Source organism: Dunckerocampus dactyliophorus, chromosome 21 (genome assembly GCF_027744805.1).
Source record: "Dunckerocampus dactyliophorus isolate RoL2022-P2 chromosome 21, RoL_Ddac_1.1, whole genome shotgun sequence".
NCBI lineage: Eukaryota > Metazoa > Chordata > Actinopteri > Syngnathiformes > Syngnathidae > Dunckerocampus > Dunckerocampus dactyliophorus.
The window spans coordinates 17,156,265-17,179,406 of NC_072839.1; the positions used below are offsets into that span (position 1 = coordinate 17,156,265).

General features: G+C 45.0%; 1 protein-coding gene across 7 annotated transcripts in view; it reads left to right on the plus strand.

Moving 5' to 3' along the window:
• The first annotated feature begins 5,376 nt into the window (after window positions 1–5,376).
• The window catches only part of znf438 (zinc finger protein 438), a 38,664-nt gene continuing 20,898 nt past the window's right edge, over window positions 5,377–23,142 (plus strand). For 4 of the 7 annotated variants that reach the window (XR_008567321.1, XR_008567320.1, XM_054765190.1 and 1 more), the window contains exon 1: window positions 6,349–6,503. The gene's annotated coding sequence lies outside the window, so the exon portion shown is untranslated. Of the gene's footprint in view, window positions 5,443–6,348; window positions 6,504–6,529; window positions 15,133–23,142 lie in introns of those variants that run through there. The other 3 variants (XM_054765193.1, XM_054765191.1, XM_054765192.1) reach the window with 3 other exon arrangements.

Sequence of the window (23,142 nt, forward strand, 5' to 3'; positions counted from 1 at the left end):
GCATGCTTTGTTTGTTGTTTTGGTGGCTAATAAAAGTGAATCAAAGTGACGTACGTTGCTCATTAGCGGCGACATTGAGCTGCTTTGATGTTTGGAGATGAAAATGCTTTGGGATGAAAAATTCATTTCTTTGCTTGGCTTAATTATGTATGCGTCGACTGTGGGCTTGGAACGCGCTGCTCATGTGAAGAATGTTTCAAGCGTACCTTTTTGCCATGAGCTGCTTATTAGCGCCATGCCTCACGCAGCCTTGGATGCAACCTGATGGAAATATTCAACGAAGAGGCCGCACAGCTCAGCCGGCACGTTGAATCAGCACCAGCGTGTCTTGCTAGTCACCCACGTCATGCGTCATGTGCAACAATGCCGACGCTCTTCATATGGGTCACATCTTCCACATGGGGGTCGGCAACCTTTACCATCAAAAGAGTCATTTGGGCCCGTTTCCTCCAAACTGAAACCCATCTATTGATCCTGTTCTATTCTACTGGGCCTGTTAGCGGTTTCCAGGTATGAAACACTCACTCGGGTTGTGCATCACAGCGTTTCTGCCATATGAGCGGCGGTCCAGCGCAGTCACGACGTGGAAATACTTTGTCACGTGTTATTCCTCGCAGTCCCAACTGGGCTTCCGTGTGGCATCGTGTGGAGATGTGATAGAGAAGCAACACGCACTTCTCAACGTCTCACAGTCACATGACCCGCAAAGGCAAAAGTGCTGGAATGATAAGGTCGCATGACCAGTTGAAGAAGATGTCATTGTGCTAAGACAGTACTTACTGTGTTTATTCTATTCTATTATTCATGTTATGTGTCTACTCTTCATTTATTCTTTGTTGTTTGTTCCAGCGCACGCTCCCTTTCATGGTTATGCTACGCTTTCAACATGGCTGCTTTTTTGCTCCTGTGGGGGCAGGAAAGCTATTTGAAAACAAGCAGCCATGAGCGCCAAGGCTGTCATACACGTCCATGCCAGACGGCACCGCTACGTACCGTGTGCACCGCCCTTGTATTTATTGACGTGACACCCCCATCAGCAGTGTAGAGCAGCAACAGTGACTTACCCCCCCACTTGGTCCTGTCAGCCCAATGCTGGTGCGGTTTTGCTGATGAGAAACACGGGGGCCACCTAAGCAAAGAGTAACAATGAAGATGGCGTTGCAGCCATCTTGGCCACACACACGTCAATGGGCGAGCGCCAGCGGGCAGTGAGAGAAGAGCAGAAGAGAGAAAGTAAACCAGCGCAATCGTGCGGTCTGGTTTGTTTCCAGGAGGCTTTTTGGTGATGCAAGTGTGTGACTCGTTTCAACGCACACTTTTACTTCAGGAACCTTTCTCATCACTGAAAGCCAACCCGAGCTGGGCTCACAGAGACAGAAACTTCTACTATTCATCTGCTCGAGCGGGGGGATGGACGACGCTGCTGATGGGATGGCATACAACCTCATGGCAGAAAATCCCAACTATCCTTTTAAGCACATTGTCCTGTCCTGTCCCGTCCCGTCCCGTCTTCCTGGCAGAGTGAGGAGCCACATCTGTTGCTACCTGGCAACTAGTCATGTTTCTTCAGCTCCTTCCAAGGCCTTTTGCACCGATTTTGGATCAGAATTTGCAACAAAAGTGTTGTAACACATGGATCAGTTCCAGTCAGTCTCCTTGTCCCTCTAGCTGCCATTGTTCACCAGCGCTGAGATGAATGTTTGGAATGGATGAATGAATGAATGGATGAATGAATGAATGGATGGATGTTCTGATGTTGGAAGGCTTTGAGTGAGCTGAGAAAGGAAGTAGACGGGAGGTGGATACTGTATTCATCTCCAAGAGAAGAACGAGCACAGATATCAAGTGAAAGGGTTTGTGGCGTGGATGTGCTGAATGTTGGGAAGGTCGTGGAACTTGGAAAAAGCGTCCATGGGAATTTTGTCAAGGAAAATGTGTGTTTTTTTGGAATCATTGTCAATGCTAGCCATCGTGTCCCCGATGATGCTGGACTGTACCCCAAGCTTCATCAGGAGTGAATGAACGTGTTGGGTGAGGACTCTTTGTTGCCAAAGCTTAAACACTACGTGTGCAGTCATTTCCTGCACCGCGATCTCTTCTTCCTGACTCCCTTTTCCCTCCTGCAACTTCCTAGCAGCTCTCTCTGCTCTTGGAAAGGTGTGGGCGGCCGCCGTCGGACCCCAAAGTGGTCACAGGGACGCTGAGGTATGAAGACATGAAGCCGCCAGCCTCCCTTCGTGAAAGTTTATCACAGCGCAGGTTGCTCTCAGCAGCGGAGACGAGCGCACTGGAATATGGAAAGCTGGGGGAGAGGGACACCCGTAGTAATTGTTCCTTTGTGGCACAGACAGACCGGTGTACTGGGACCACACGTGGGCAAAGGTAGGTGTGAATATTCAGCCTTAAACGTCCCATCACACGCTCAGCCTTTCACGGAACCCTGCAGATATCCTTTAACCTTTGAAAAGTGTCAGGACCCCCGTACAGTACGTGTGTTGCTATGGTAACAGCTATGCACATGCTGCACGTAACCACGACAACATCACCTGAAAGCTCAACCCAACCAACTTCAGAAAAGCTACGACAATTCAAAGTGCAAACACTTCAGTCAGCGGTGTCCAAAGCGCGGGCCGGGGGCCGTTTCTGGCCCACGACTGTTTGTTTTTTTATTGGCCCGTGGCACGTTCTGAAAATGCAAAAATCAGCAGTAATTTTACTAGATTCAAGACAAAATAGGAAGACAAAAAAATTGAAATCTAACGAGATAAAGTCGCAATATTGTCATGTTTGGAAATTTAAATTGCAGAAAAAGTCAAAAGAAAAGAAGAATAAAGTCAAGATATTAGGAATAAGCTGGAAGTAAATGTACCAGAAGAAAGTTGAAAGTACAAAAAAACAACAGAAGAAATGGAAAAAAAGAATATCAAAATCAGAAAAGAAAAGAATCAAATCAAAATAAGACCTGAAATTGAACCAGACAAAGTCGTAATATTATGGGGGGAAAATAACATCATTTTAAAGCATAAAGTTGATTTATTCAAGAAAAAAGACGCTATTTTTATTAGAAAACAAAAAAAGATATCACTTTTGGAAAACAAAGTTGCAGAAAAAGTCAAAAGAAAAAAGAATAAAGTCAAAATATTATGGGAATAAAATCCTAATTACTGGAAGAAAATGTAGAAGAAGAAAGTTGAAATAGTTAGAAAAGTACAAAAAAACAAAAGAAACAACAGCAGAAATGGACAAAAACAGCTGTCAAGAATTCAGAGCAGAAAGAAGAAAAGAAAGAAAGTTGCCATTTTGTTGTAAGTTGTAATATTAGAAAATTAGGTTGTGAAAAAGTTATAATACTATGAGAATAAAGATGACTTCAGAAGAAAGTTGAAATATTTCCAAAAATAATAATCAAAAGTAAGCATAATATGACCTGTTAGCATAGCTACATGATGACAACAAGCCATAAAGCAGCATAATATGACCTGTTAGCATAGCTACATGATGACAACAAGCCATAAAGCAGCATAATATGACCTGTTAGCATAGCTACATGATGACAACAAGCCCGCAGTCATAAAGCAGCATAATCATGTCAATCATGTCGTAAAAATGCAACAAACAAAGCTAACACTTAGCCTTCCCATCTCTGTTCCATTCTTCTCTGACATACTAGAAGGCTGCATATGAGTTTGACGTGCCAGCGTGGTGGAACGGAGGGTTCATCAGCAGCATGGTCATATGCAGCACCACCTGTGAGAAGATGACACGCAGCATCCGAAGTGATTCAGAGCAGCTCCCTGCACACTTTCATAGAGATGGGAATGAACTTGACGCAGCTTAAAAGCATTTAGTGAATGTTGGTCGATAATGTCATTATCCTAAAGCAATTCTTAATTCTATTTGGACCTCAGCTAAAGATCCACTTATTGATCACAAAGTCGGATGACATGATGACTTTTTCCACGGTTAAGGCCTCCGTGCGCCTCAGTGAAGCTGAATATGTAACCGTGCACCACTGATGGCTTCCAGTGCAACTAACCATCTCCTTCTCCTTCAGGCTTGGACTGAACCAAGACGTACTGTTAGAGCCAAGAGAGCCAAGAGTTAGTTAGCAGGTGGGCGAGCATTACGGATAGCAGATGAGGCTCTCATAAACCATTGCATGTGCTTTTAGTGAGATGAGAAGCGCTGATGGAAGTGACAGAGCTTCATCAGCACCACGGTAACACGGCCTCTCTGTCTCTTCTCAAACCTTCCCTTGCCGCCACAGCCTGGTTTTACGAGAGCAGATGTCCAGCGTGTATGAAAAAAAGACCCCTTAAGTTGCATAAATGCATTTTTTCTGGCTGTTTTGTCATGCACACGCACAAAACAAAGCGACAGTCAGAGAGCACCTGTCACAGGCGATCATCTGGAGGCTGTGGCGGCGCTTAACATGAGAAGACGTGCGTAGCCTCAGGTGACTACAACTGCAAAACTAACAACACCACGCTTCACTGACCCAACAGCGCCGCGTGAACACTTGCACAAAGGGCGTGTGTGGACCCTGACATCCATCTTTATCTGGTGGAATTTCAGATGTATACCTGTCTGTATTTACTGAGCTGACTTGGGGCATAAATCTACCATGATAACTTAGCACTGACAAAAGCAGATGTACTGTAGATGTAGTACAACTTAGGGCTGTCAAAAATAGCACGTTAACAGCAGTAACGCATTTATTTCATTCATTACATTAACATTTGTAGCATCAGTCACGCCTTTCTCTTATGACGCCGGCCGGAGGCACGATGGCTTCCCCACGCAGTCACACACTGTGACGCTTTTACAACCTTGTCCTGACCTCAACACATCAGCAGCAATTCCAACACCGTGCATGTATCTCCAACTCACAAACACCGCTCTAGTCCTCCACGCAAACACACCTCGTCATTGTCAGCGAGGTGCATTGCAGGACACTCCGTGCTTGGGTGGTCTAAATAGACCAACATCTTATCATTCACTAGCACAACTTAAGTATCCCGGAAAGTACATCTCCACACAAACATGGATTCAACTTCAATGACGCAAGCTGTCATTGCTGATAAGAATTGTGACTTGAATGTTCTGCTCCTATGAAAGAGAAAGTGTTTCAGTCGTGCGTGCTAGCTTTTAGCTTGAGTTCCATTTCACTTCATTTGGAGCTGCTAACACATATTATCCTGTTCTTGTCATAAAATACAGTAAACATCAGGACTTCCTGTTCTGCGCTCTTATTTTGGTGCGCTGCACTTCCTGCTGGGGGGACGCTGCAGCCGCTTCGCCCCAGTGGTATGTTGCACAGCTGGCCACAATTGCAATTACAGTAGTGGTGTTGAAAGCCCAGCGTCGTCTCAAGCGCAGCGCTGGCTCATTGTACTTTTCCTCTTCGCCCGGGCTGTCACATGACGTTCCTCCGACCTGTCGGTACGGCCTTTGACTGCAAGTGTATGTTTTGTCACGAAGCCTTTTTCACTTCTGTCTCTTTCTGTTTCTCCCTGCTTCATGAAAAGACTTATTTCACCACCGCTGCCTGTCTCTGCATGCTGGGGATCAAACACTCCTGTGGCACATTCTAAAAGCACAACTAAACCAGAAAACTAAAAAACCACAGCACAAAGTGAAAAAAGTTGAAATGTTGATGCTAATAATGATGAGCTTTGTCTGGGATGCAGATTGTTTTTTCTTGAAATATGCTAAACTTCTTAGCATACTGACATTTGTTTACAAAATGGCAGCCTGTCATTGCTTTCAAGTGCAATCGTGGGACAGAAAAAACATTTCAAGTTGACTTCTTTTCAAATAAGGGATGCTTTCCATGTGACAATGCAACATATATGTAACATCACCGTGTTTTACAAAATAAACACCCAGCTGTGTCTTCTATGTGTTCCACCTGCTCTGCGCTATAAACCATCAGTTCACTTTAAACACGAATGCCTTGAAATGTGCAGGTTTGTGGAATCTGAATGGTAAATATATGATAAATAGTATCTGCTATGTTAGAAGTAGGTAATATGGTCATGTTTGTATGTGCATACGTCATCGTCTATCGATTACACGTAAACGCAAACCTGAGCTTTTTTTTTAACAGCACGTGACAGCCCCACAGCGGCGGCTCATTGGGTGAACGACAACAGCCTCAGTTTAGACGGGCCGTACCACATCTTCCCATGGGGGTGTGTCGTAACAGACGTGACTATAAAGTATCGCTCCTTGACTCGTCTGAGATCATACAGGACTTGTTGAAAAATAAATATGATTGATTTAAATATGACTGACTGTAAACGAGCCCGTTTAATCATATGATGGTGAAATGCAGATATATGTACCAAAGTAAACAGCCCCAAATGATCGCGTTAAAGGTTTGGCCCAAAAATGATGCTGGAGCTAAACAGAAATGAGAATGGAGGATTTGTGCAAGTTTATTGGAAAATGAGGCGGCCAAAAGAGTGAAGGCGCAACCCTCCAGTTCTCTGGAGCACCAGGTGAGACATCATTCAACACTTTCATGGTGCCCGTTGCTTTTGACCTGCGTTAAGGAAGCCAGGCGGGGCTAATGTGCAGTGTTGTTAGCGTATACATGTAGCTGCAATATCTGCCTGCAGGCTTCATTTCCTGTTTGAAAAGCACTGTGAAGGGGCAACATTCTCCACCTGCATATGCACATGCAGTAACCTTCACGTCGCTGAATGCTGCCAAGCATCTGGGAGTTTGTACGTTTCGTGCAGGCCTGCGGCTAACCTACGGCGATGCTCCGTAGACTTACGTCATCATGCCCTCACAAGAAGTGACGTCATTGAACTGACCTTCATGTTCATGTTAAACCTCGTTTAAGATGAACTTGAGCTTTCACACTTTGTTTCTGGATGCAGACTTTCCTTCTCGAACTGTATTAGTTCCTCAAATGAAGCAAATATTTTCACTAATGCAAACATTACGATCAATACACTCTTTAATCTTATAATGTTGGCTCATACAACGCTGATATTCTTCTATGGCTGTCTGTTATGAAAGGGTGGAGGAGTAACACACCTGTTTGTATCGGTGTATTGATTATCAGTGACCCCCCCCCCCCCAACACACACGCTGCACGTGAACATCCTAAATGTACAGTAACTGTATATAACTGTGTATATATACAGTATAATATGCACATGTGTGCATGTTTGTGCCCTTGCAAAGTACTAATACTAAAGTACTACTTTTAAGACCCTTTAAACTCCATAATTGGCCAATGATGCGTGTGCATGTCATTTCTATGGATTTAATTCAGGAAGCCCTCAATACTAAATATCCCAGTCACATATGGATAATACAAGTGAAGCTATTTCAGCATGTAAACTGCAATAATCCATATACATGTTTTTCATCCGCTCCAGAAGGGCTGACTCAAACCAAAACGGACTCTAACCAAAGCAAATTTTCCCATAGAAAATAATGTAAATCCAGTTAATCTGTTCCAGACACCCAAACACATGCAATAGACAATAATTATAGTTTTACATGCAAAAAAATAGTGACAAATGAACTTCACTTTGACCTAGTTTTGTTGGGGAAAAAAAAGCACATTATTCTGCTGCAACCACAATTTGCAAAAATGTAAAACAATTTGGATGTAAAATGAAAAACACGCTAACCGGGGCGGACATTAACCAAGGTACCAGTGTGTGTGTGTGTATATGTTTCTGGACTCATTCTTCAGTCTTTCTGCTGCTTTCTCTCGGCGGTGTCATTTTACATGTGGTCAGAAAATAAGCTAAAGGTTTTGTGTACATGAGCGTGGATCAGAGCCCTGACGTTAGTCAAAGGACCTGACTTTATCTGTTAAGCAGACCCAAGCGTGTTTGGAATGGTGGAGTGTTAGTACGCCCTGCGGGACTAAAACGCGGCCATAAGCGGCACCCGTGCTACCAGAGGACACGCTTTGGCAGAAATGTAAACACGCTATTTTGTGAAACAAGCCATCTGCTGTATCGGTTTCCCAATCGATTGCTGACTGGAACCTTTCTGCTTGATCAGCCATGGTTGGCAACGTTCACCTTAGATGATGTCAGCGTGTATGTCTCTCACAGTGATGGAGTACAAAAAGTTAGCACTTTCCAACTCCTGCCTAAGGCTTAAGCGTGCTTATTTCATGAGAATCTTTTAAAAAGACAAACAATGTTGATGGTTGAAAGCCGTCTGAGATGTTCACGGAAAAGTGCACTTTTATTGGGTGGATATTTTCCATCTTCCACAATCCTCATGTGAGACATGAACACACGTCTCTTTTCTGTGCCTTCTAAAGATATAAAAACTGTTAAAAAGAGGCAGGTAATGAATGCATGTAATGGGACGCACCTATTCGGCCTATTAAAACATCTCCAAAAAGCTCCAGCAAGGTTTAGTGGTTTTTCATCCAAGCAGTGAGCATGTAGTAGCAGGTACATTCATGATAACATGGAATACTTCCTTCCTGGGTGCATTGATTTCACATAGCAACATTGAAAGGAACGCTACACCTAGCATCAAAAACAAAAACACAGCAGCAGTGGTGGCAGCTCCAATATGTAGCGTTACCTTTGGCTAGTGGCCTGAGGCGCTGTGAGCGAGTGTGTGTGGTGAAGCTAGTTGCTAGCCGGCTAGTAGCTAGCCGCTGTGGTGTGGTGAGGTGTCACTACGCCAGTAAGGTAGTTCTTGGGCGTAACAATAATAATAACAATGTGGTTCATATGCAGCTCATATGATGGAAACGGAGCCTTGCTGGCGCTTTTTGGAGTTTTTTTCAGAAGGCTTTATAGGCGGAATACATGCGTCCCATTACGTGCATTCTTTTTAGCTGTTTTTATATCTTTTAGAACGAACAGAAAAGAGAAAGATGTGTGTTCATGTCTCACATAAGGATTGTGGATGTGGCATAATTCCAAAAAAAGTGCACTTTTCCTTTAAGGATGAGCTGTGGCAAAGTGAAGATGTGTTGTGGGAGGAGTGAAGGAGAAGGTCCCGTCCAAGCAGAGGCAACATACTGTACTGAAATAGAAATAGCCTTCACAGTGGTGTGGATTCCAGTGGGGGTTTTGGTTTTCCTTTCCAGGTAGAAAATATTATTTTCACTGCTGCCAGGAAGCCAGTTTCTGTCACATTATGAGGAGCTGCAAAGGTCAGCCAACCCCACATGTTGCAACTCCTGCAGGAAGTTTTCATTTGGCCCCCATTCAGACCTGCAATTCTTACTCTGATTTCTTTCCTTTTCGATGGCTTGCTGTCATCGCACCTTGCCCCAAACGCCGCTGCTGCGAATTTAGCCTCCAATTTAGCACACACTGTGGCCTGATGCAACTATTTACTAATCCCCCACAGTGTGGACGCTCATTTTTTTCAACCCGCCAACAAACCAAATCCCAGGCACGTTTCTGTTTGGACAGGTGTTCCCCACAGGACTGTAATCTATCTGTGGTGTTGGGGTCAAAAAAAGGGTAGTGGCAAATCTATTTGTGGCGGTCCAAATGTATTTGTTTCACTACTCGGGTTAAATTCACACTCGGGATGCACGATTGACTTGCTTGGAATTGAGGTGACTTCTCTGGGTTGGTTTGTATTTATTTGTCCCCACGCACACCATCTTCAGGGCCATCAAAGAAATGCATGGTTTCATTATTCCTGTCATTCATATTGGACCTGGCCTTGGCATGCTCTGCTTTGGAGAAAGGACAGTTGATGGGGGGGCTGACTTCACAGAAATGAATAAAAAGAATGAAAATAATGCAAAAATATTGGCATGTTTGCTTCTTCCACAGTATAGTAGATCCCTGCCACTCGTGGGGGCTTTGTTCCAAGACCACCATGAATGCTAAAACATCGTAATTGATATGCTCATAAAAATGAATTTTTGAGGCCTTCTTGCAGGCCCGGAGCAGCTCGGAGCTCTTTGGAGGAGGCGGTCACGGTCTGGTTTATCACGCTCACTGTGACGACGCGCTCACACTTGTAAGGGTGCGTCACGCGCAGTTACTGCTAGCGAAGAGTAACAGTGTCATGTTTTTCCTCCCCTGAACATGAGTAAGGGCTCGGCATGTAAACATGGCACCGAGCGTAAACAGAATCGGTGGCGTGCAGCTGCTTGTGATGTTGACTTTGGCTGGTGAGCGGTTCCACTGTGGTTTCTCATGTGGCCACATGAGGAGGGTGGAAGCAGGCGAAAGAAACTTAGATGCTCGTCTAGCGTTTCCGCTCAGTCATAAGCGTGGTCGTGTTACCAAAACACACACCGCCATGCTTGGAGAAACCGTCTTCGAAAGGAAGGCTCACTCCTCCCCCTGCAAACTCTGCAAAGGAGCATGATGTGCACCTCTGACCTCATGTCAATGTGATTGGTTGGCTTTTTTAGTACATCATTTCCGGTATGTAACCTTTCCTGTTTTTCCACGCCTGCCGAAGCGCCACTTTTAAATCCTCGCCTTCTCCCCTGCTTTGGAAGCAACAAGTACGATAAAAGCGACTGATGCTGATGTTCCAGCTCCAGTAATGATCCGGATTGGGCTTCAGGCGCCGTTCTTCGCTGCTACTACTACACAGGAAGCTAAATGGCTCATCACTGCCACCAGCATTTTGGTAGAGAATTGCGCGCCATGAAGTCAGCCCCCGCTGAAGAGCTACAACAGGATCAAGACGCCACAGCGACTACGGGTTAGCATCCGTACCGCACTTGGGCCCACCGCTACGTTTGGAAAGTGTGAGTGCTCTGAGCACTTCCCTTCCTTTGGCACGATTGGCATCGGCGGGCCGTGGCACGCACGGCACGATTACATGCACGTGCACAACATATTGGCTGGAATGCAATCGCTCCTCACAAGTTCTAAATGCTAACCATTACAATTCTTAAAAGAAATAAAATGCAAAGACTCCAAATAATCCAACCCAATCCGTGCTCGCTCAACCGCAACTATGTTCATGTGCGTAACAAAGACGTTATTTAATTAGTGCGATCGCTCCCCTCGCAAGCGATTAATGACAGCTGCCAGCGTGCGCAAAAGAAATATTCCAGAGTGAAAGTGCAGCGGAGACGTGATGAGTGACTCGTGAGTGGACGAGCGTGAGCACCCCCCAAGTGGTAATTCATCCACAAAGTATTCCCAAATCCTCTTGGCCAAAAAGACTTTTTGAATGTGATGCATTCTCCACAGGATGTCCACAATGTCGCATGAGAAAAATCAACCCAATTTTAATTTGCAGACACAATCCTTCTTTTGCAACTTTTGTAAGACAACATGAAATTTGCATGCCCATCACTCGCTAAGCTAATTGGGCAAAACTATTGAGGTTGGTGTTTTAAAACGTCTTTTCTACGAGTCTGCTTCTACGTGTCCTGATGGTTAAGTGCTGCCCGAAGATGTGTGGAGGGCTGGAGAACAAGGAAAGCACATCTCAAGTCTGAATAATGAATGCAGAGCATATGGTGGATGGAAGAATGAGTAATAGTCTGGTGAACATTTATTTCAAAGCCCTTGAAATAAGCTCTTCTTGCTCGACTCGTGTTTTAGGGAAAATGATCATGGAATCAAATAATGGACTTGTAGTATCGTCTTGAAGCTTTGACGTGTTGTCTGGAGTCTTTGACAATATTATTTACTGCACGTCTGTCCGTTGAGTTTTACGCAAAACATTCTTTACATTCAGCACAATCGTTGGGTTGGAAGAACATTTCTTTGAAAAGCTGCCCAGGTGCCTCTGAGCAAGATGTGAAACCCTGGCAGCAGCTGCCAGCGCTGCGTCCTTGTAAAAGAATCCTGAATACAAGCCAAATATGACAGTTGCCAGGTATTCAGAGCATCGTGGAATGTTTCATGACAAATTTTGCCAGGTAATAAGGGTCTAACTCGGGTGGGCAAACTACGGCCCGGGGGCCACAACTGGCCCGCCAAGCGTTGGAATCTGGCCTGCAAGTTGCTTCCAAAGTATTTAATGTAAACTTGTAACATACAAGCTGGCACCATGACTTGCAAGTAGTCAGGCAGTCGATCTGAGACAACCTTGTGATGGTTTAAGTAGCTTTTAGCTTCACGTGCAGCCATCCACACAACTACCTCACCCATGGTGAGTCAGCAGGTGCGTGACCCACTGCACTGTCTGAGGAGGGACGCTCACATACTCTTTAAGAGCCAATGTTTTATGGTCGATAGTTGATATAGTCTATCACACACCCTCCATTCATGCACACTGCACGTGTTTTTTCAATTGAATGTTGGTATTGGATGTGGTGTGATGTCGGGAGTGCTTCTGAGCACCCACAAGCACATGCAGCAGATTGGATGACACTTTTACACATCAAATAAGACAAATCATTCCGGATGGACTGACTGAATTGGAAGCTTCAACTAGCGTGCGTGTATCAAATATACAGTCTGGTCCCCCGGGTCAATGTTAACTCAATGTGGCGCGCGAGTAAAAAAGTTTGCCCACCCCTGGTCTAACTGTACGTGCGCCATCACAAATCACATTCCAAACGCACGTACTTGGTGACAGGGGTTATTGTTATTATTAGCTATATGGACAGGACATGTTTATTTCTTGAAGGTCATATTCTTCAATGGACATCAAGGCAAAGACGTCATTTTGGACCACATGCATGTTCATTCTGTCAGACGCACTGGAAGCCAGCCCACGCCTCTCCCATTCCCACATGATGGCAACAACTCGGTGTTCCTTTGCCTCCCTTGTGTGGCTGTTTCCCAAATACGCTGCACCCCTGTTAATTTATTTCATCACCCCACCCTTTGTGTCCTCAGTGTCTCATCTCCATGCATATCCATCTTGCAAACACATTCTCCGTCCCTCCCTGTCTCCGTCCCACAGCTATGATTTAGGCGTCAGGGTTGTTCCCACTCCCTAGCAGCCCTGGATCACGTTACCTTGGCATTACTCAGTCCTTCCCTGCGAGGCTGCTCCATGTCAGGAGTCTGCTTGCCTCCTCCGAACCTGGAGACAAGCACAACGTAATGTCATGTAGACCCCCCCGCTATGTTAAGTTATGCACACAAGTTAGTGGCAGGCAGCGTGCTGCATTTTCTATTTCAAGCCTTCGTTGGTGCACAACAAGCTGATCATGTGTCAGAGCTCTCAGTGGTGAGTGTGTTGCTTTTTGCACCAATGGGTAGATTTATAGTCCTCTGCGCTGTCTGCAGGCGGTCCTCGGGGAACCGAGGACTTCTAGACTGTCGCAGCTTTAGTGTAAGTCTGAACATTACACCTAGATGAACTCCAAAGTCACTCCCACTGTACACAGAACACATGATTGATACCGTATTCCTCTCCGAGAGAAATTCACGATATACTGATAATACTGTAAGAAAACGAATGAACAGGATTTTCAAGGTTCAAGAGTTTTATTGTCATGTGCATAGTAAAACAGCAGTTATACTAAGCAATGAAATTCTTATTCTGTTCATTCTCCCAAGAAAAGAAAGAAAACACAAGAAAATGAATAAGAACATAAGAAACATAATTACCAATAAATTAAACAACAAAAACAGAAGAGACATTAATACAGATAAATAATACAAATAAATAAATAAGTAAATAAATAGAGTGCTATGAGTGTGTGCGGCGTGTGTGAGTGCTTCGTTGAGAAGCCTGATGGCCTGTGGGTAAAAGCTGTTTGCCAGCCTTGTGGTCCTGGACTTCAAACTCCTGTAGCGTCTGCCTGACGGTAGGAGTGTGAATAATGAGTGTTGTGGATGTGTGCTGTCCTTGATGAGGTTGTGTGTTCTTCGTAGGACTCTAGTTTTATAAATGTCTTGCAGTGAGGGGAGGGCTGCCCCAACAATGTTCTGTGAGGACTTTCTACCTTCTTCAAATATTCCAAGCTAGTCTGGAAGAATAACCTCATCTTCTCCTCCCAGGTCTCCTTGTAACAGCGCACAGAATCCATGACCCCTCTAGCATTCATTAGCATTCAATCATCTTTATCCTGAATGATGGTCACCACAGCTGAGCAGTTAGGACCAAAAGGCCGGTCAATGTTGGGGGGCGTGTCCCCTCTCTCTGAGCTGTTATGATGTTCATTTTCACTTCCATGGTGATGGATTTCCTTTTCTTTGGCGCACATAATGAGGTGTAAAAAGTTAGCTAATGTAGCGATGTTGCTCTTCTTCAGGTCTCCAGTAAGTCTTGTGTTTATGGACCAAAATTAAGTTTTTAACGAATTTATGGGAGCACGTTTGTAACCGCAAAAGGCCATAAACCGAGGACCACCTCTTGGTATGTCGTGTCAGTTCTCCTGATGAGTAAAATCTCTTACTAATCCTAGAATTGTCGTACAGATGAGTGATTTTGAAGCTAGTTTCGCTAATGTATGACCCTGCAGAAATTCCCTTGCCTTGGCTTTAAGACGCCATGCATGCTTGCCAGGTCGAGCTATTTTGCAATAAATTGTGTGATGCAGTAGCTTTAATTTGTGAGCGGTGGTGAGGGCTGGAAAGTGTGTAACTGTGTCTCTGCCTGTGCCTTCACGTAGGTTGTAAAGTTTATAGATGCCACCGCAACTTCCTGCCATTAAGCTTGTTGTGCGCTCATGTGGAGCCACAACTCCCCTTCTGCCATCAGCTTTCGTTGCGCCCCTCAGTAATGTATCTGTACGTGACACGTGTGTGCGGCAGGGTAGCATATCAGTGCACCGGAAGCCCCACTTTGGCTATGATTATCTTCTCTAATTGAAAAGGAGGCATTGCTTCTGTGTCGCTCGTCTTGCTGCTTGTTTGTCAGTAACGAGACATGTGGGGCTGCACAACAGAGATGTTTGGAGAAGGAGTATAGCTTCCAGAGCCTGGGGGTTTACACGGCTGTCACAGACTAAATAACAGCGCTTGCTGCTTGTTTACAAGTTCCTCTGTGTGGACTTGTCAGGCCAGTCTCCACCCAGCCGTGCCGTTCGCTTTCTTTCCATACAGTGTGCAGTTTGTTTGATACACGCGCCCTGTGATTGGCTGGCAGGCAGTCCGGGTGTACCCCGCCTGGCTCCAGCTCACCTGCAACACCAACGAGGACAAGCACTATAGAAGATGGATGGATGGATGGATGCAGTTTGTATGTAGCACATTTTGGACGTTCTTCCGTTGGGGTGCCGACCACAACAATAAGGTAGCACACATGGCTGTTGGCTGACAACAACAAACAACAACAATAGACATGTTGTGTGTTTCCAATCGGACTGCAATGTATTTGTAAATATAGGTTCCCTGTTCTTGCGCTATCCTGTGCTGTGAGTTGTGTATGACTTCAATCAGTTGGTGGCTATCAGTCCGTCCACCCATCTGTTTCTCAACTATTTATCCTGTTTCTTAGCAGGGGCGGCCATGGGAGAGCACGTTCTACCCCAGCAGTCATTTGAGGAATAGGTACTTGTTGTCATTGTGTTTGGCTGGAGTAGTGCAGTGCAGCATGAGCGGTACTATGTGTTACAGTACAAGCATGGTAGTAAACTTGTACTTGGCAGTACAGTATATGCTGTCTTTTCTTAGCATTCTGTTTTTACTGCCATCCTATTCATGCCACTGAACTGGCCGTGGAACTTGGCCTGGCATTAAAGCAGGGCTGTGCTGCGCTCCACATCCAGCTGGACCCGCTAAGCCCTCTGCAGTTCACCAGAGACCTCCTAAATTACAGCTTTTCACAAGCAGAAAAGCACCTCATATGTTTTGATTCACATTAAAGAGCTGTTTTTTCTCTGCTCTTGCAGCGGGGGTGTCTGAAACGTTTTCCATTGCGGGCCGCATACATTGAAATAGGCTTTATTAAAAGCAATCCAATATGTATGATTTATTTGATCATATTCACCTTTTCACATCAAAGACAAATGTTTTCAGTCTGCTACCAAAATAAGGAAAGTGGCCGGGCTGTTCCAGTACTTGTGGAGGCCACTGGAGCTGCTGATGTGAGAGCGTACTCTTCTGTTAAATGAGCAAGATCTCCCACCTTTCATGAGCAGTCCTGCTGGGAACATACACATTTGCACCTGAAAAAGATATGAAGTGAGTAACCTTGCTTAAGGTTAGTAGTAACCTGCTGTAATCCATGATTTGCTTGCTTGGAGAGCAGAGATAGCTGTGGTTCAGCATGTACCTGTCAGTACTAAATGATTGCTCATTTCCTGCCAGAGGGTTGGGGGTGTGAGAGTAATAGCAAGCAGCTGCCTCAGCTGGACCTCGCCTTTCCTCGCTCTCAGCCTGTTCTTCTCTCCAGCTCGTCTGGGTGCCAATACGCCTACTTTTTCTTCATGTTCCACGCAACCTGTTTCAAGATGATTCTGGCTGGCGACCAGGGATGGAGGACGAGACAATATCTCATGCAGATGACAACCTTGCAAAACAGCGACACTGTTTAATGCTTTTTTTCTTTTTGATTAGCTAAATGCTCAATCGGTCCATCCGTCAGTGGGGTGAAGGAGCCAATGAGAGGAGCACCTATGTTGTGCTGCCTGTCTCGCTGTCATTGGGAAACCATAAACATAAATCTGTCCTGCGTACATGTGACGTAAGTCCAATGCATGTAGATCGAGACGAGGGGAAAAAGAGCTCTATTCTGATCTCCTTTGGCACGGAAAACCGATGGTTGGGGTTTGCTGACATCCCACCTTCAGCAAACTTGCAAATCAGGCTCACACGTTTGGTCCTTTTGGTGATTCTACCGTACTTCCTGGAACTAAAAGCTTCCCGTGATTCATAATGTTGCCTTTGTGCAGCAGGGAGGACCCAAGAAGATTCATGTAAATTAGGCTGATGACGCGACGCACTGCACTAACTTGCTAAATAGGACATTCAGTGGACAGTGGATCCGCACACATTCACCATTCAGCTTTCACCGATCTGCACATATGCAGATTTTTGGTTAACTTTTTTTTGTAGGCTTTGTTCATCACTCACAACACGTGTGTAATAATTGATAAACATGTCATCTGATGTACAACATTCATGTAGCACTGTTAGGAAGCCAGCGATCTCTTTGTTTCTGTCTTCAGGCTTCATTGACGATGGTTTTTCCTGGAGAATTGAGATTTTGCACTTTGTTCGGTGGTCCTTGAACGCACCATAGTTGTGCGCTGTGAATGGTCGGATTCCATGTGTTGATGGATCTTCTTCCGTGGTCAGTGATTATATTGTAGCAGCGCCTGGCTCTCCAGAAAGGGCGGCGGGTAGTTGTGCTGCTGAGCGGTGGGGAAGCGTCACATTTCTTGGTACAGAATGTTTACGACAAGGACATGATTTCAAACTACAGGATAAACTGGTGTTTATTGTTAGCAGACTGTGTATTGTTTTATGAATACTGAATGAATGACCCGTATTAAGCTGCTGTGTAAAGGTTAAAGGTTAAAGGTAATTGCCACACATTTCAGGGGAAATGAAAAGGTCGCAATGTGAAATGATTGATATGTCATTTGTGGAAATGAATCATCTTTTGGCAACAGGCTGTTTTTGGGTTTGCGGTGCGTATTCTTCATAGCCTAAATCACTTCTGGTCTTTCCTGTCAGGCAGGAAAGGGTTACTCTCCGTATTTCCTGTCCAATTCCCAGAGCAGTGGCTATGTTGGGATTGCTTTGTAGATGTTAAACATTCCCAGGCTCTTCTAACCTTCTAGTTTGCCTCTCCCAGGTGAATGAGTAGGCCAGCCTCCTGTTCTAAAGCATCAAATCTGAATTCTTTTCTCACAGGGGCAGGAGATACGAGGACTGCTGGGGCAGGGGGCTATGAGACGGGAAGCATTCCTTCTTGGAATTTAGTTAAGGGGCTGCCAGACTGTGGGAAAGCATCATTTTCCAAATGTGGCATTTTGGAGAAGAAATTGTCCAAGAGGGGTGATGGCGTACAGTATAGGAGAGAAGAATGAACGTCTCCGTTTCAGTCTTTTAGACTGAAGGGAATGGTTTCCTTGGTTTTACCCTTTGTGGTTCCTTCCCTCACGGGACACCTGATGGAGTTATGTTATCTGGTCTGAGTCAGCGCAGCCTTGGCAGCAGTCATGAAAGGATCCAGATTGTGCTAACATGTGCGTGGAGGCTGCAGTGTGGACATGACCCAGGAGCGGAGCTGGGCCAAGCTGCACTATATTTAGCCCAGCGATGCTCGGGCTAATTGCCCTCCCAGGCCTAATCATTTCCAGGCTCTGCAGCTCACAAGCGACTGAAGGGGAGGCCAAACACCCTCCGAGCTCATGTTAAAGAGATGTCAGCATCAATGGGCCTGTCGATGTACTTCACAGACGAGACAAATGAGCTCCCCACACCTCCTCCCGGTGTTCTACAAGTATTAGCTGCCATCAGTGTTTCCAAAGGAGTCAACTGTTGCTATCACTGATATGCTTTTCACTTCATATTCATGCATTTTTATCCACATGTTGGTATGAGAGGTGTGGTCCTGGTGGAAAAGTGGCGTACTGTTCTTGGCGCATTTTGGGAATAAAAGGAGCTCAGCCCGTGCGTAGGGGTGTCACAAACTCTCTGGAGATGAAAGGCCTGGGACAATGATAGACAAATGAATCCCAATCACTGAAAATGAAGGGGGTAATCAATATATTGCCACCTGTTTTCCTCGTCTCTCGCTTCAGGAGAGAGTTCACTCTGTGCATTGCTTTCTACACCTCCTTCCATAGAACAACGGCATGAACGTCGGTCATACAGTCGCTGTCTCGGTGGGTGGAGGCGGGGCCGCTAGCTTGCACACAGAGTGCAGTAGAGTGTAACGTAGAAATTAAATGAGTAGATTGCACTTTGTTATACATTTTTTCATGTACTTTTCTTAAAAGGAATATTAAAATCTTGTCTCGTTCTCATGGCCTCGATTTTGTGTGTCGTCTCGTGTCGTGAAGTGAGTGTGGTCACGTGCGTAGTAACTGTTGTCTTTAAGGAAAAAGAATCTAGTTTGGATATTGTATAGGTTGACATTTGATTTTGTGTCTCGTAAACATTTGAATGTGCTGTTCAGTCATGCAAAAGGCAAGGGGGGGCTGAAACATGAAATCAACGATACTTGGCAGCTTTTGAAGCTTGAAATGGATTCTTCTTTCTTTCAATGGCAAGGAACCCCTTTCTTCTGTGGCCGTGTTCTAAACACATCCTCTTACTGTATTTGCTCCTGATGGGTCGGCTCCCAGCACTCTTTTGGCTTTAAGTCCTCCACGCCACAAGGTTAGCGTCTGTGGCAACCGAGGGAATGTTTCACTTGCGTTCTCCTGTCGACGTTTGCAGTGAATGGAAGAAACAGTCGGCTGAATGAAATGTCACATTGTTGAAGTCGATTAGTCATGTGATTCCAGAGCATCGGACGCGGGGAAAGGGGTACGGCTGGCCCAGATGGCTATCAGGGGTAAGGGGGTGTGTTAAAGCTGAGGGCACTTTAATGATATTAGTCCAGATCTGCTTATTTATTAGGCTGTGAATTATTCATGCAGAGTGCTGGCTATCCATCACAGCTTAGTTGCTTTATTGTAGGCTATAAATGTCACCCAGCTAAGTAATCTGCTACCACGCTATCTTATCAAACCACTGGAAAATGGTAGTTTCATTTTACTGTCAACTCCATTAGGTTTAATGTAGGATTAAAACAGGCTTGATTGGGAGGAAAAAGAGGGCATCCTAATCTGCACTCTTCCTCCAATGCTGCTTCTGTTGGACCATGAAACAAACGCAGCACAAATTGACATGTGCTGTCGTTGAATTCTATCTTTAAGCGTACCCATGCAATGCTTATACCAAAAGCAATGCTAACAACCAGTCGGTGTGTTTTCCTTATTATCTGGGCCTCCATCGCTGCAGGAGACTCATGCAAGCAAACAAAACCGTAGCAGGGAAATGAAAAAGATGGTTGGACTATCATTGATCTTACACTCAAGTAAAATACTGCCAATTGCAGGTAAGACACAAATACTAGACATGCACCATTTCTTTTTTTCCCAACCAACACCAATAACTTTGTGCTTGTCAAGACCAATGTAGATACAGATAACTCCTAACTTTTCTACATTTACATTAAAATGTAGTTTGGGCACAAATGGAGGGTAAAAACGAATGGAACGAATTAGGATTTGTTGATTAAGGGGGAGGAGCCACCTGGCGTGGCCCATCAAGGTGCGCTGTATTCGGGCACATGCTCCAAGCGGCCGGCGTGACGCCACAGAGGTTTCCGGCACTTTTTTTGCACTTTTCAAATGCTTTTCAGGTAGCTGATAAAGTTTTTTGTGTGCTTGATGGGGGTTTTTTCCCCTCAACGCGGAGCATTTGGTACAACTAGCATGTGAAATGTGTTTCTCTGAAACAGTCAATGTTTGTTTTACAAGTGAGCTCAGGGGAAGTTACGACAGGCCGTTAACGTCACAGGCAGGAGGAAAAAGGAGCACTTGATTTGCTCACCCACACACTACAGCTTATCCCGCCTCTTTGGAGTGCTTTTTTGAAACGATTGATTATCAGAGCTATTTTGAATGGTATTGGATGTATGGGAATGATGTCATGGTTCCCTCATCTCAGCCTGATCATTATCGGTTCAGTAACTGCTGTGTACACCCAACAAATCCAAATAGAGGACATGAAAACAGGTCTGTAGGTGTCAGAGGATAACATCTCATATCAAGAACATACAAGTGACAAACACACTTCAATAGTGAATAAAACAAAACACGCTTTAATATCTGTTTAGCATGGATTTGTGTTTCTTTATCATCAAGGAAACGATGCTTCAAACAAACGTGCACTTTGCTCGTTGCTCTTTCCTGTTCAGTTGCAGAAGTTGTGGCTGTTTGAGCACCCTTCTCACCTTCATGAACCCACTTTCTGGAGCCAGCGCCCTAACTAAATAAGCCTCCCAGAGGATTCTTTTCTTATTGGGTCATTTGGCATCACATGACTGTTCCTTCTTTGATGATGGTTGGAAACCTAGTGAGCATAAAAGACATCTTTGCTGGTGTGTATTTTGTGCGCGTGTTGGCAGTTGGTAGGTTTGCGATGAGTTTGGCAGGCTGTGGAGTCTCTGGGTGGCTCTGATAGCGCTTGTTCCTTGGAGGGACCAACATGATGCGTGCAACCACACCAGTCTCGTCCAGACTCTCATCTCAGGCCAGAGTGAAAGTGTCCAGACTCTGCTGCTGAGCCTGGATAGATAAATAAATAAAGAGGCACTTGCAATTGTTTGTTTGTGCACATCATCATGTGTACTTCTGGTTGGCTAGCTGGTACCACCAGTACTACCGGTACTCTCCACTCTGGTTCTTTACCGGAACCCAGGTAGTACGTTCACATGCACACGTCAGAGTTGTATTCCTGTTATATAATCCAATATTGGCCGCTCTTTTGGTCCCAAACGCTCAGCTGTGGCGACCGTCATTAAGGAAAGTAGTGATGGATTGGATGCGAGAGGGGTCATGGATTCTGTGCGCTGTTACAAGGAGATCTGGGAAGAGAACAGGTTATCCAATACTTGAAGGCTGTAGAAAGGCCTGCAAGACAACTGCAGGGAGAAAGTACGGAGTTGTGCTCTTATGACTTGATGATTTCATTCTTGTCATTCATGTCCTTCATGTGTACAGTGTGAGTGACTTCCTTCAGTTGGGAATAACTTCTCACTTACATTCAAATCCCACTTCCATCACAGTCTAGGAAGGTGTGCGGTGGTGTTTTAAGGTGTTTACATGGCTTTTTCAAAACGCTGCTTTTAAGTAATAATGTTTGAGTGTGCATGTGAGCTTACGTAAGCGTGTATGCACGGATCGTGTGGATTAGCAAATGAGCCCACCTTTTTGTCTACCTCACCACCTCTCTTGATCTGCCACAACTGGCGTCAGTCCCTCACAGTTCTCTGTTCTTTCTGTGCCCCCACCCTCCAAAACAACCCCCCCACCCCTTCCTTGTCAGATCCACGGGGCCAGGTTTTTATCGCTTTTCTGTGAGTCCTAGGAGGGGAACCTTGAGGGTCTCAGTGGGATCAATTTAAAAGGAAGCCCTTGTCTCTCCTCCTTTCCTTGGCCCTCTTGGTGATTGGGTCCGCTCACCACAAACTTGCAGGCTTTTGATCTCAGCCTCTCCAAACCCCACCCCTTCTCAAAGTTTGTTGCGGAACTTGGCTCGAAAAAAAAAAAAGTGTTCCACTTTCTGAGAAGTGTGGGCCCCATCCCCTTGCTTTTCACCTGGTGAGTGATGGGGTACTGATGGAGAAGTTTTGTATCGCCACCGGGTGGTAAAAACAATGTGGAGACTTGACTGATGTCCCCTTTGAAGACGTGAGAACCATCCCTCTCCTCAGGTGGAGCTACAACTACTGCTGGTCTTGGGGGGAGAAGTTGCTGGGAGGTGCAATGCATAATTCACACAATGTGAGGAAAGAGAAAAGGAATGAGGTGGTGGCCTGAAGTCGTGTGCTCGTACTCCTCCCTCGCTTTCACCGCCAAGGCAGCCAGTCTGCACCAACACGTCAGGCTGGGTGGCATTCATGTATTTTATGGTATCGGTGCTGTATGTACCTGCATTAGTACACTACATACACAATACTTATACGTGCTGTATGTACCTGCATTAGTACACTACATACACAATACTTATACGTGCTGTATGTACCTGCATTAGTACACTACATACACAATACTTATACGTGCTGTATGTACCTGCATTAGTACACTACATACACAATACTTATACGTGCTGTATGTACCTGCATTAGTACACTACATACACAATACTTATACGTGCTGTATGTACCTGCATTAGTACACTACATACACAATACTTATACGTGCTGTATGTACCTGCATTAGTACACTACATACACAATACTTATACGTGCTGTATGTACCTGCATTAGTACACTACATACACAATACTTATACGTACTACTACTTGTATAATCTAGACTATAATCTCCACAGCAATGTATAGTCCAGAATATGAATTGGAAGGGATGGGAGCTTCTAATGAATAAGGCCTCCTTGTGCACCTCCTGTTTCGTTTCCTGTGGGTTGTACTGTAGGCGTGGGCTGGTACTGCTGTTCTGACGGTACGATAACTTGGGGCAAAAATACCACGTTTTGACGTTATTACAATTACAGTTCTAAAATGTGTTATTTTGAAATACCTTCAAGATGAAAGTCAAGCCGAAGCTGTCATTTTTCAA